General features: G+C 43.7%; 1 protein-coding gene and 1 pseudogene across 1 annotated transcript in view; both read right to left on the bottom strand.

The window, feature by feature from the left end:
* CAPZA2 (capping actin protein of muscle Z-line subunit alpha 2) overlaps positions 1–14,336 on the bottom strand; it is a 314,968-nt gene that overhangs the window by 241,755 nt on the left and 58,877 nt on the right. The gene's annotated exons all lie outside the window — the stretch shown is intronic.
* LOC147751328 (uncharacterized) overlaps positions 7,375–14,336 on the bottom strand; it is a 34,775-nt pseudogene continuing 27,813 nt past the window's right edge.

Below are 14,336 nucleotides of genomic sequence, written 5' to 3'. Positions count from 1 at the left end.
ACAAATTATGAGTTTTCCATTAAAATGGATCATAATAAGTCAATTTGGGTGTCAGCCGTACCAAAATCCACATGCCCAGTTATTTTCCAGGTCTTTTTGTCTCTAAATTTAGCCTAGTTTGATCTGCCGAACTTTATGGCACCCAGTAAACATCACGTGATAAAAACTGCCAAACTGATGATCCCGGTATGCCCAGTAAAAGACGTTATACACATAACGGTAGTTACCCAGGACAGTTGTAACAAAGGGCTCCATTGTTCTAGGAAGAGAGAACAGATTATAAGGAAGTGTAACATTCCTGTAATCCCAATTTTCATCATTGATATCGTTAACCAATTCTCGAACAGTATACATTCACAAATGAGCGGGAATGCAAAACACTTCATAAAGAGAGACCTTAGAACAACACTCTCACAACTGAGACCATACATTTTTTCCTTTTTTATTACAGCCATGCTAGAATTACATTTACTTCCACATGACTTGGGATTGTGCCCGACTACAGATATACTGGGCAACAGTGCTGTGCGAGCTGTGGGAGGTAACAAGGGTCCCTGTTGAGGCATCTATTAAGAACTGTCCTCTACGGGTTCTCTTGGTCCCAAAGTCTGGGACCCATAGAAGATGCAAAATGTACCCTACTGGGTCTCGTGCTGGCTAAGCGCCACATTGCCATACTTTGGACTCATCCTACCACTCCCCCTGCCCTAGAGAACCAACTTGTGAGAAAGAGGCATGGCCAAGGAGCATCGCCAGCGCCACGTTTTCACGCATGAGAATGCAGAAGGTGATCCAGAGGCTGAGGGGGATGGGGGGGGAAGCGATGCTGGAGGCTTTTTCTGATGAGACTGGAAGCCGCTGCAACATATTCTTCCCAAGTGGCCAATACTACCTTGCCTATGTTGACATAGCAGGATGGTTGGTCCTTTGATACTGTGTGAAGTTTATGAATATGGGGTGTGCATACAGGTGGAGGGGCCGCAGGAAAGAGTCTGTACTGCTCATGACCCTGCTTCTACTCGTAATTATCACTAGTACCTACTGCAACTTAATTAATTTTAACCAGTCTCATCATCATGCACCAGCCTGAGTAATGTTCCAGCTGAGCCGGAGGTCTCGGAACCTATAGCTCCTCTGACTGTTTGACTGCTCTCAAGCTGGGTGCTCCACCTGCGGCGAAGGTCATTGCTCTAGTGACAACCAACCTCAATTTTGTGGAGAGAGTGTAGGGACCAAAGAGGGTCAAAGTTGGAGTTTCTCCTTTTAGACAGTTTTTACGTACAAGTACTTTTTTCTTTTTTTAAAGAGTTTTATATAGTGCGAACTTGCCCCGAATCTGGTATCAGAGCACTTTACATAGAACCAGTTGGATTACACGAGGACACATTCGTTATTTTGTTAGACACAAGGAAATTAAGTGATATACCCAGAATCACAGGATGTTCAGAGTCATTGCCGAGACTCGAACCAGATTCCCCAGATTCTAGGTCGGCCGCCCTAGCCGCTAGGCCAACTCCTCTCCCAACTGGACAGTGAAAACAACCAATACCTCTTTCTTATATTCTAAAAGTGTCACTCAGCGCTGCGTTTGTTGTGTGAGGGTTTCGCAAATATCTAACAGATTATGCAACATGGTTCTCGCGGATGGTCAGGTGTTATAATTTAGTTATTTTAGGAGAGTGAGTTTCAGATCTGAACTGATTCCAGACATGCAGCTTTCATTGCACGTTTTGCTCTAGGGTTCAGGGAAGTCTAAGAGCCAGGGTGTTGTGTTTTACAGTGTAAGTTTGATGTACATTTCCCTTTAAGTTGTGTTGTATTGCACGAGGTCCCTTGTATCTTTCTGTAAGTTCAACTGCTGTGCCTGAAGTTCTGGAGTTTACAGAACAGACAGAGCAGTGGAGCAAGAGGAGGAACAAGACGTGTTCAGGGAGGGAGCTGTGCTGTTGGTGCTCCTGTAATTGAATACACCTTAACTTTAATCTCATCTCGTGCGGAGGTTACATAACACAGGGGTTCCTTTAATGATCAAAATTTGCGGGACGTGTTAAAGTGTAGTTCTTTGCAGCAGTTTTAAATCTTCTTGGAGTTTATCGTTGTTCAAATGGATGTAATGTATTATATTTATAGGTTTACCTCATCTTCACTGCTTGATTTTGCTTGCAAGAAAGTTTCACTCAGTCGGTGAATGTCACTCAGAATTACATTACATTATGGAAATGTCACACAAGCAATCTCAAGCATTGGCAGCTCTGCAGTAGGGATCCAAGCATGCAGCATTAAGATACATTCATCACTGGTGACTGTAACCCAGAGTCCAATAGATCCTCAGGAATTGCCAAAATACAAATTTTACTTGACCAAGAAAATTAAATTCATATGCCAAAAAGTTGACTGGTTTATAATCCCATAAAGGCCCCCACACCCCCTCCCCCGCAACCTACCCCCTCAAAAAAAACTTGCTCATAATCAAACTAGTGTGACGGAAGACCATTCTTTACCCTGTGTTTAAGTCAGCATGTGCATGACAGAGCTATTTCTGTAATCTTGCAGCAGGCTAAGCACAATAAACTCAATGCCATTTTACAAAAAAATTTTAAGCTCAACCTCTAGCACTTGAACTCATAATATGACGTTTTTTGGGAATGTTACTGGAACCATGTTTATAGGATTGATTTTTTTTCGTTTAGATCTATTGCACGAGAACTCTGACAACTAAACATAATTGGTCACTACTTAATTAAAAGCACAGAAAAATAAATGAAAAAAATTGGGAACTTTTTTGCTTGCACAGTTCAAGTTTTGACCTCTGACAGTTACAAGGACTAAAAACTTTTGTCTAAAGTTCCAAGCTTTACCATGTGTATAAATTAACAGAGCATGAAGGTTTTGCACTGTTGTACAAAGTATAGATTTGGTATCGTTTGGGGAGAGCAGTACAATAAAATAACATACTGGCATCGTTTATCCACTCACCGCCTACTCCCCCCAACAAATTACAGTAGTAAAATGTCGCCAGTGGGGCTTCCTGGCCCCTGTGAAATACTAATCCTTCTCTAGAAACTAGTGGCAATTGAAAATATTGTGAAAAGAGGAAGAGATGGCCTGCCTGAAGAATAAACTGATGGAACTTTTACAACTGATGATTCCACCTGCCTGGCCCCATGGCACTACTCTTATGTCTAGAGAGAGCAGAATGGCCAAACAAAGATGTTGCTAGTGCAGGGTAATTCCAAAGATAAAACTGAATTTAACGTGTTACTGTCAATCTGAGCTGGAGTAAAAAGGACAATTAAAAAAAAAAAAAATCAAGATACTGCTCAGCAGGAACAATTCCTGCGAAGTTGCACAGTTCAGCTTCAAGTAACCAGCCTAGTCTTAACACAGTTCAAAAGATATTTTTATCCAAATAAACTAAAGTTGTTTTTATTGCTTCCTTTTAAAACAAACACATGGCTTGCCCAGTAATGGCCATTTTGAGAAAGTAATTATTTTCACTCTGACCGGAAGCCAACTCACCATTAAGTGTTACAAAAACACAGTTTTTGGCTAGTACCTTTGATCGTTACATCAAATTTCATTCAGTTGTGAGGCATCTTACTTGATTTGAATCCTTTGTCATTTACTTTCAGACTGAATGGTTCGTTCGTTTGTTGCTCATGTATAATATGCATTTCTCAGAGGAAGGCCTTGTTGGAGCCAAGGTATTAAGAATGAGCCAAGGACTCCTCATCTACACAAGTTTACCTTTCACGGGTCAGATATCTGGACCTTGTGAAAGCTCAGTCACCACTCGTATCAAGATTGTGGCATTTCTTTCTCCTATAATATAACACAATTTCCTACTTAAGGCTGCATTATGCATACTACCCTGGGTGTACAACAGGCGTGTGTGCCTGCTTTGTACACCCCAGGGCACAATGGCATTACAGAAGGGGATGTAGCTGCTTGTGAGGCTCCTTCTGCAATATGGAAGTGTTATCGCACCTCTTGAGAGGTTATTTCTTCATTTGCCTGGGGGAATGGCCCCATGCAAAAGAGGAAATTGCTTTGCCTCTGTGGCCACAGGCAAAGAGGCCCTTAGGAGGCACACTAAGACAACGAGATGGTGCACTGTTAGAACGCTGCCTGAGGGCAGTCCTTTGTATGGGGGCCTCATAGACACCCCTTGCAAGTGGATGCAGTCTCTTACTGCACCCGCCTGCAGGGGGATCTTAGTTTTCTCTTTGAAGAGTGGTCAGCTGCTGCCTCCACTCTGGAACACAGAACAGCTTGGAAGCAGCTGCTCAATATTCCAATTAATGTTCTGCCCTGGGGAGGTGTATTCAAGATAATATGGTGCACTGTATCGGCCTGCACCCGGTGCAGACCAGGGTAGTGAGCCAGTTCCGTCATCAAGGCTTTGGTGCATTTGGCTCACACAACATAAACAGAGTGCAGAAGGGTATGCTTTCCATTTTTACCTACTTTGGGAGCGTGATGGGGATAATAGCTAGGCAACTGACAAACAAATGACACTGTCTGTCCAACTTCAAGGAATCAACTGTGATGTTCTGCCACATCAGGCCACTGACCAGACTTCCAAAAATGAAATTCTCTTTTAGTTTACATGTTAATAAAAAGAACTTCTAATTTTGTTGGTCTCTTGCAGGGAGATGGAGAAAGAGATGAATGGGGTTGTTTAGGTCTCCCCTGTTGGCAATGATATATTGTTTCTGGGTGAGAAAAAACCTCTCCAAAAAAGAGCTTTTAGCCTGCACACTACTTATCTAACATTGGTTGGCCTCATTGTCACTCACATGTTCTTACTTTACATTGGTGTGTGTCTTCGCCTCTACACTTCCCTTCATCCAAGTGTTTGAGTTCTTGCCCGGAGCATGGACCAAGTACTGATTGATTTCTGGATTAGTGTTCTTCTGTGCGGCTAGCACTTAGGCAGACAACTTGAAGCCATCAGAGCTGAAGCTTGCGCTTCCCAGTATTAATAAAAGCTAAACAAAAACCATTAGCAGTAACAAAACTTTCTGGCATGTGACCTATGTTTCGGCTCCACGCCGCTTTTTGGATCGAGCCTGCAGGCAGCATGCAATGGTTTGGTGACCTATTGTGTCAAAAAAATTAAAACTCTAAAAAAGTGGCTTTTCGCCTGCCTATTACTCACAGTTGGTTGGCATAATTAGCACTCTTTGCTGCCTTCTAATTCAGCAGTGTGTGCGAGGCGTCACTTCCTTTTCTTTCTGTGGAGCATGGGCTAAATACAAATTGATTTATCCTAATTAGTGTCGATCAATGCTCACGCTGTAATTGAAATACTATTTTCTTTAATTTTTTTTTTTTTTAGCATTTTCATATAGTGCAAACTCATCTCGAAGGTTCTGGAGCACTTTACATGAGCACCAGCTCACATAAATTTTTTTCGAGGCAGGGGCAGATAGAGTGACTTGCCAAAAATCACAGGATGTTGAGCCAACACCATCCCTGATTGAATACAATTTGACACTAATTCTGTGTGGGCGCTGTGAGGTACTGTTTTTTGCTGAGTTAGAGAGAGATACGAGTCATGTTTGTTGCAGAGTGACAAAGAGGCAACTAACAAATCACCCCTGGTTCGCTCAGTCCGCGTAGCCAGCAGCCAGTCAGCTCTCTCCTGAGTCTCTCAAACCTCATAAAACCAAGTGCTTTGTTCCCTTATGTTTGTTTCCATTTGTGTGTGTGTGTGCGAGAGAGAGAGGTGTGTGTGCGTGTGAGGTGTGCACGCAAGAGGTGTGCGCGTGAGAGAGGTGTGCGCGTGAGAGAGGTGTGCGCGTGAGAGGTGTGCGCGTGAGAGGTGTACGTGTGAGGTGTGTTGGGGTTGTGATGTGTGAAGTGAAAAAAATATATATTACATTGAGGCTTTTTTTCTGTAAACACCCCAAACTCCTTCCAATCCATTCGCCCTGTTACCCCCGGCTACCACACACCAACATCTCCATGCCCCCTTCCAACCACTTGGCCCCAGTGTGATGGAGGCAAGCTGTAGGCGATTCAGGGGAGAAATGGAGATATTGGTGTTCAGAGGCCAGTCAAAGAGCAGATTTAGTCCGGTGAGGATTGGCCAGTGAATAAAAAAAGGGGGGTCCCTGTTGGCTTGTTTTTTAGATCTTGCCTAAGATGAATGTGTGCTGTCGCTTGCAATGATCCATTGTTTAAAAAAATTCAAAAAATGAAAAGGGCCTTTTAGCCTCTTCTTACTTACCATTGCTTGGCTTCATGGTCACTCTTATTTTCTTGGTTTTCATTGGTGAGCAATTGTCGGCCTTATTTTGACTTTGTGTTTATGTGGTCTTCTCTAGAGCATGGACCAAGTACTTATGGATATCTTGATTACTGTTCTTCCAAGCTAATTGCGTTCGCATTGTGGTACTTTTTTTGTTTGAATAAACTTCTAACGATCAGAGTTGAAGCTCGCACTTCTTGTATTTCTAACTGTTGAACGCAAATCACTAGCAGCAGCAAAACTGTTGCATATGACCAATGTATTGTATTGTATTGTATTGTATATAGTTCTTGTATAGCGCAACTGCCACCCTATGGGTATCCTGGCGCTTTTTGAGAGATTCTAATCACATGGAGCCGGCCGATGGCAGGGCTGAATAGTGGGTACTGAAATCTCAGATTTTGGCCAATAGCCAGGTCTTTAGGCTCCTTCTAAAACCTATCAGGGAGTCGGCTTGCCTGATGTTCTGGGGTAGCTCATACCACAGCCGGGACGCTACTATGCAAAAAGCCCTACCTCCCATCCTGGCTCTCTTGAATCTGGTAGTTGTTGCTAGACTCAGACTAGAGGAGCGAAGACGCATAGTGGGCTTGTACCATGTAAATCTCTCCTGCATTGGTAGGGGGCCCGTACTGTGCAGTGCTCTATAGACAATACACAGTGATTTAAATGTGACTCTGTCTCTCACGGGCAGCCAATGGAGGTCTCTCAGAGCCATTGTGGTAGAGGAGCTACGTGGTCTATTAATTGCCAGCTTGGCCGCAAAGGTCTGGATTCTCTGCAGTCCCTGCAAGATATATGAGGGGGCACCTAAATATAGGGAATTGCAGTAATCCAGTCTGCATAAGATTATACTCCTTACCACCAGGGGCCTGGTCTCGACGTGAAAAAGAGGGAGAATCTGTCTAAGTGCTTTTAGCAGACCAAAGCAGACGCTGATAGTTTTGTTAGTTTGCAATACCATTTGAAGATATTCAACAAACAGTACTCCCAGTTACGCACTGTCTTAACCGGGACACATAAATCATAAATAAGCCCCCGGGGAGAGCCTAAGCTGACACTGTGGCTGCTGATTCAATTTCACAGTCGAGCAGTAGACGATCTCCGTTTTCCCCTCGTTAAATTGTAGGGATTTTGCATTGAGCCAAACAGAAACCAGACATGCATTCCTGGAATGTGTCCATAGACACTGCATGTTTCCCTTCAAGGGAAAACACCAATTGGGTGTCGTCAGCGTAATTGATCAGGTCGATCCCATAAGATTTTATAATGGGGATCAAAGGCCGCAAATATATGTTAAGAAGGATAGGGCTGATCGCCGAGCCCTGTGGCACTCCATGGTGAACCAGGGATTTAGGAGAAGCATATGGAGTCATGGTCACCACCTGTTGTCTACCTGGCAGGTATGATTGTAGCCATGTCAGAGCTTTGCCCTTCACCCCCAGTTTCTCCAATCTGCCTATCAGGATTGCGTGGCTTACAGCGTCGAATGCGGCCAACATATCCAACAACACTAGTATTGATGAATTACCATTGTCGGCTCGCATTCGCAGTGTGTCCAGCATGGTAGCCAACGCAGTCTCTGTACCATGGCCTGGGCGGAACACAAACTGATCCTTATCCAGTAGGCGGCTAAATTCAAGATAGCTCGACAAAATTCTACTAACAGCCTTTTCCAGGATTTTTATAGGGAAGGGCAGGATGGATATAGGCCTAAAATGAGCTGGGATAGTTGGGTCCAGTGAGGGTTTCTTAAGTAGGGGAGTTACCGTTGCCTGCTTCCATATCTCTGGCACTACTCCTTCCTCCAGTGACTGGCAACAGATCAGTTGCATCCAGGGAAATAGCTCTGGCCCATACTCCTTCCAGATCTTATGAGGAAGGGGGTCTAAGGGGGAGCCAGAAGATACACTAAGAGCAAGGCTGTTAAAAAGCTCTTCTGTGAGAGGTTGAAAACTCAATAGATGATACTGCCCATGGTTCCTCCTCGACAGTCAAAAGGAGAGTGTCCTGACTGCTGGCTTTATCCTGAACAAGTCCCCCCACGATTTCGGCAATCTTTTCTTCAAAGAAGATAGAGATTTAGTCACAGAGCTTTTGTGTTGCAACCACCCGGTTGCTCGTGCAGTCCGGGTTGGAGAGCTCCCTTATAATATTAAAGAGAGTTTTTGTGCTGTTCGGTGATTGAAGTATAGAAGTGGCATAAAAAAGAGCTTTTGATTTGACGATGGCCCCTTTATATTTATTCTGCGCTATCTTTAGCAATCTCTTATCTGACTCTAGATAGAGCCTTCGCCACTTCCTTTCTGCCTGTCTACACTGATTACGTAGTAATTTCAGCTCCTCACTGAACCAGGGGGCTGACGGTTTCCCTCTATTCCTTATCTTTATCAGGGGGACAAGTTTATCAAAGGTATCAGTGATATAATTACAGTAGGCAAGATAATTCTGACCCACCGAATTACCATGAGCAAAAGGTGTCTGATTGGTGAAGGTAGGATCCGTTTTATCTTTCGGTAGTTTAGACCAGTCTCTTCCCATTCGGTAGGATGCAGGACAGGCATTTTTATTTACATGAGTGGATATAGTGATCTTAAAGTGGATTAGGGAGTGGTCAGTCCACCATTGGGGTAGTATGCCAGTCACCTCTGTCTCAGTCTGATTAGCAAACACAAGATCCAATACATGTCCACCTGAGTGGGTAGGTTTCAAAACCAGCTGAAACATACATTTAGTCCACTTGTCTTTTATTGAGGATTACGCTGTAAACCTACACACTAGGCTTAAAATGGCTATTGTACAGTATATGTTTTTCTGAATTAACCAAGTTTGCATCACATTTACTTGTTTGCTGGTTACCTCTTTTATAATTTAGAGGATGTTTCATTCAGCAATAAGCACATGCTTTCAAAAGGTTTAAGTTTCATCTTTAGCTCTACCCACCCCTAACCCTAAAATCACGCTTACCTCAACCCACCCCAAATCTTCATGTCACCTTGCCCTCCCTTTACCTCTAGCCACCTAAGCCATTACATTTTTTTAAATGTATGTTCTTGAAATAAAATACAGACATAAGAAATTAAAAATGTTTTTGTGAAGGCAGAGAATATTCCCATATTGAGAAAATGGATCACTGCCCATTGCGCTCCGCATTAGCACGTCATAATGCTTTTTTTGAACTATCAGCCGTGTTGCACAGGACTAAAAAGAAATTGCCAAAGCCAATAGCTATCCCATAGGCGAAACCTATTGGCTTTCCAAATGCTTGATTTAATCTGCACTGGTCTCTCGCAACTAGCATTAAGACAATGGATGAACACAGACAGCGTGCAAACTTATTTGTATGCATGTCGTATTTAAATAGCATGAACCTAGCCAAACGGCAGCGGAGCACTGTACAGGGTCAAAGGTAAAAACACGTTCAACGTGTGACAGGAATGGTAATTGATGGCAATATTAAGGTCGGGCTTGCACCAAAGTCTTGACAAAAACATAGAAACAATTATTGCTTTTTCTAGAAAATGCATGTATGACAAAAATATACAATGTGACCTGGCGAGTATAAAATAGTTCCCCATAAATTGTATAACAAATAATTTGTGTGTGCAATCTTGTGGACTGTTACTGCATCACCAGTTGTAAAATTATATATAAGAAAGAACAATTTTTTGTGAAGTATGGAGACTTTCAATACAAAAAAATCTTTGAAAGAATTTTGGAGAGTTCAAATGTAGCCTTCTGCCAAGGGTTCGAGAGGTAAAAAGATTACCAGTGGGCTTGGAGTAGCCTCCATTCGTAGGTCCGTGTTTGTAGGAGCAATAAAGTAATTCTGAACTTGCTAACACTGATACCAGAGTAGTCGGACTTTATTTGGCTACGACAGATATGAGGAAGTGCACAAATCACTGGGCAGGTGTGGCTCTAAGTATATTAACTGCCTGTGTGAAGATAGTTCAGCTTTACAAATATTTTCCTACTGAGGTGTTGAAATACTTCTCGCATAATGTGTATATGAACATATATAGGTGGTCCACACGGCATAAAGTTGAGTCGCCACTCCTACAGTCCACAGTAACAGTTTATATTAATTTTAAACCATTATTCTCAAATTTAGTAACTCAATTATTTAGATTGTTAGGGCCACAGTGAACAAATTCACTGGCTCAAATATATGAAGAGGCTAAAGCGCGTGTTGCAGCTGGTATTTGTCCTGTGTCTAGGACTATTCAAGTGTGAGTGGTCAGTTGTGAGAATGTTGGATGTATGTGGAAGGCCGGGTTCCACATTGGTCAGTCGGGGAAAGCTCATCTCTCGAAAGATTAAGCAAGAGTCATCATGATCCTGTTGGGTGTAACTTGGCCTGGACTTATCAGCGGGCCCTACCTGTCACTTTATATGGAACTGATTTGATTAAACCCAAGTGTTGCCAATTGCTGTGTGGATCACCTCATTTTCACAGTGCACCAGGTCGTGAACCGTAATGGCTTATGTGCTTCCCAAAAAACCCCAGCTCCCTCATTCTACACCACTTTCTTCCCATCTATCCAAGCAACTCAAAGTGCTGTGTGTCCAAATGACAATATTTTGGCACTACAGAAACCCAAAAATATGTAAATGGTTAAGGGGTGCCAGTAACTAAAAATAATCTTTTATTTATAACAAATGAATTCCAGGTTGGTGGCTGTTAAATAGGTCTAGGCTGTTCGGATAGCTTAGTAAAGTTCATTATGGCAATTATTGAAGGCATCGAGTAAACTGGAAAGGTGTTGTGGCAAGCCTGCTGGACATGGATACGACCCTAGAATTCAACTTTATTTCCAATTGACTAAAACACCTTGGATTAGGGAGAAAGGAACCAGGCGTGTAAAGAAGAACACACAGACTGGACTTCAATCTATGCCCATTTTTTGGAGTGCCCCACAATAACTCCCCTGGGAGATAAAAACAGCTAAGAGCTTACAAACGGTGGTGAAAATTTCGGGGGCAATTCATTATTCCCCAGAAACCTTCCATTGCGCAAAAAAAGTGGTACATTGAGTAAAGCCCAAGTTGACAAAACTAAAGTAAGTGGGACTGATACCATTTCTTAAAGAGGTTGCTGGAGGGGGGGCTAGAGGGGAGAGGAACTGGAGGGGGAAATTGCTTAGCAGTGGGTGCAACAATAAACTAGAGAGGAAAAGGGCAGATGCAGACTCATTAATATGCGGTGAGCTATGTGCCATCATGGAGCAGTAGTGAAGGAATTGGAGGACTAGCGACACAAAGGGCCTAGAAAGCCAGCTCCAACTAAGAGCCTCGCTTGGAAGATTACCGAGGTTAACACCCATTTATGTTACAGATATCGTCCAAAAATTGCCTACAACAAATGAAGGAAGCATATCATGATGAAAATCTATGAAGAAGCCAAGAAGTGTAGCAATGCCTGAGAGACAAGTACCCCACCCAAACCGAAGAAAATATTGGTGGAACAACTTTATGAGTTCATTTACTTCAGCTACTCAGCAGCAACCACACCAAACTTCTAACAGCAAATGTATATTGGAAAACAAAAATATCTATCTGTTCAATATTCTTTAAGAGCCTTTTTTTATTTATGTAAATCAAACCTAATGGAAGATCCAGCATATGAAAATGTAAAAACTAAAAAATAAAGATCTAAGCTGGGATAGATAAGTCAACCAGCAGTCGATAATTGGGCCTCTGGAGGTTTTCAGACTCCAGCCACCTTCACTAATGCGAAGGATGGATACTATATGTTGTGCAAAGTAGGGCGACAAATCCCCTAGCTCAATAAAGCAGAGACAGGCAGTAAAGAACAGAAGCAGAGGAGTTTTGCCTCTTTATGACGCCACAGGCTTTAGAAAGGTTCAGGTTGAAAAACAGTAATCTCTTGATTGTGAGGTGTGTGTGTGTGAGATCTAAGGGAAAGGAGAGCCATTGGAAGAGATGTGTGTCACTCGGGGCTGGAGCAGATTCGTGGGCGTTTCAGGCTTTTTTTTTTAAGCCCCGCCCCCTTTGTTTCGTCATTCAGAGGTGGGCCATTGTGGGCGTTTACTTTTTTTTTTTTTACACAGATGTTTTTCGTCATTGCTAACCTCGTCCCGGTCCTGCGTGGTTGTATCCTGCCCCCCTCCCGCTGTCCGTGTCTTTGTCCGGCCCCCCTCCCGCTGTCCGTATCTCCGTGACTTGGAGGGAGGAAACCTGCACGCTCCTTGCACACAATCTGTTCCCGTCCCCACTCCCGCTGTCCGTGTCTTTGTTCCCGCCCCCCCCCTCGCGCTGTTCGTGTCTCCGTCGCAAGCACCATCTGTGCAGAGGGATTGGATTGCACCAATGTGGATGGGCTCTGCGCATGAAGGGGTGCGCACACATCTCCTGAGGCTGACCCCACAGACTCTGGCTGTGAAAGCAGCATGGGAAGTTTAGGGAAAGGATAGAGTAGCTGCTCCTGGCAGCTGCTTTAACGTGAGTTCAAAGCATGGTTCGTACATGGCTCATTAAGAGCCCCCTCTCAACACCAGGTTCTGACTTCCAGAGATCTTCTCAAAGATTGCGGTTCTCACCTGAACAAGCACTCACGCGGGAAGGGCTCAGGTTGAACGAGTGGTGCATTGTTTACATTTTCAGAGGGTTCTACTTCCTTCGTTCACAGGCTACTGCTAGGCCGTTAAGTTGTAAGCTGTTAAGCTTGACAAGAAGACTTAAGGTGATCGTTTTTCAGAGCAATACAATCCCGGAACAGCATTGAGGTGGAATAAGCTAATAGCGGGGCGTCTGGAACTCCGAGTGAAAACAATTCTTGTAGACTCCAGACCGAAAACAAAAAAGTAAACAAGCAGAGTCTGTTCCGTTTTTGGGAACGGGGAAACTAATTTTCTCATGGGTCCTTTAGCAATTGCACCACCTCTAAAACAACGAATGTGAATATTATAATGTAAAATATTATTCGTTTGTGGAGACGTTGCTTCTGGTCTTGAAGGGAGGGCCCGCCTCACCTGTTTACACACGTGCAGATGTGCCGTGCTTTCTGAACAGATGTGCAGTGCCTTCTCCCAAGCTACCTATTTTCAAACTTTTCATTTATAAATGGGAACACGTATAATTTGCAAGAACTGTCCCCACCCATTGCACGTTATCCAAAGTGTAACTGGTGCATTTGAAGTACATGGCAACGTAGACTGCTTTCCCACCGCCTGGGGTGCAGCACCTGTGTAATTGGGGTCACTTTGAGGTCAGCCATTGATAACAATTAACAGGGCTCAAGCTGACAGTCTAACAGAGGACGGGGAGTGGAGGAGCCTGCTAAAAGTTAACATTTTCCCTTTTTCTCTCGATCCCTCTATGCATTAATCGCGAGGGCTGTGGTGCGTATGCATGCAGACTGCAGATTCATCCTCTGGTGCACGTGTACACTTGGCGGTGCTTCCTTACATGGTTTACAATTGACCATACTTTCAGTCCCCCACATACTGATCTGTGATGCTATTCGCAACAACTGATCTCACAGTAAGATGCTCAAGGGTCAGGCATAAATAGGTTGCCATGTTACCTCACAACAGTAGTGCTAAAAGTTACACATCCTACTGAAATGCTGAGTTCAGACACACATTCAGCTTTTCGTTGCAAAAACGTCAGTTTCCTGTTTTTCTCCACACACATGAGCATGTCTCCCATTGACATGCTTTCACGTTCTCACTTCTACAGTGCTGCGCCCGCTTTGTATAGCCCTACCCCTGGACTTTGTACATGACAGACAGCGCGAGGGGCACAGTGGATTCCAAACTAGTCCGCAGCGAGCTTGTGTGCTGCAGAACTTGAGTTTTCTTGTGTTCTTGGGCTTGGCTACCAATAGTGCAGCAGGCGCAGTGGCACCAGAAACCTGAGTTACGAGGCTGGCCCCAAATCATGACTGCCTTTTTCTACCACACTGTCTGCAAACAGTCACGGTTTCTTTCCTTGCATAAGGGTCAATGACTCCCTTGCGAAGTCACTGTTAGTTTTAACATGTTGTTGGGGTGCACTACTGTTAGTGCAGTTCAGCGAGGACTGTGGAATCATTTGTGGTATTGCTTTCATGTTG

Source organism: Lissotriton vulgaris, chromosome 1_1 (assembly GCF_964263255.1).
Source record: "Lissotriton vulgaris chromosome 1_1, aLisVul1.2, whole genome shotgun sequence".
NCBI classification, from domain to species: domain Eukaryota; kingdom Metazoa; phylum Chordata; class Amphibia; order Caudata; family Salamandridae; genus Lissotriton; species Lissotriton vulgaris.
Note: the sequence above shows the minus strand (reverse complement) of the source record. Positions and strands in the feature narration are given on the sequence as shown.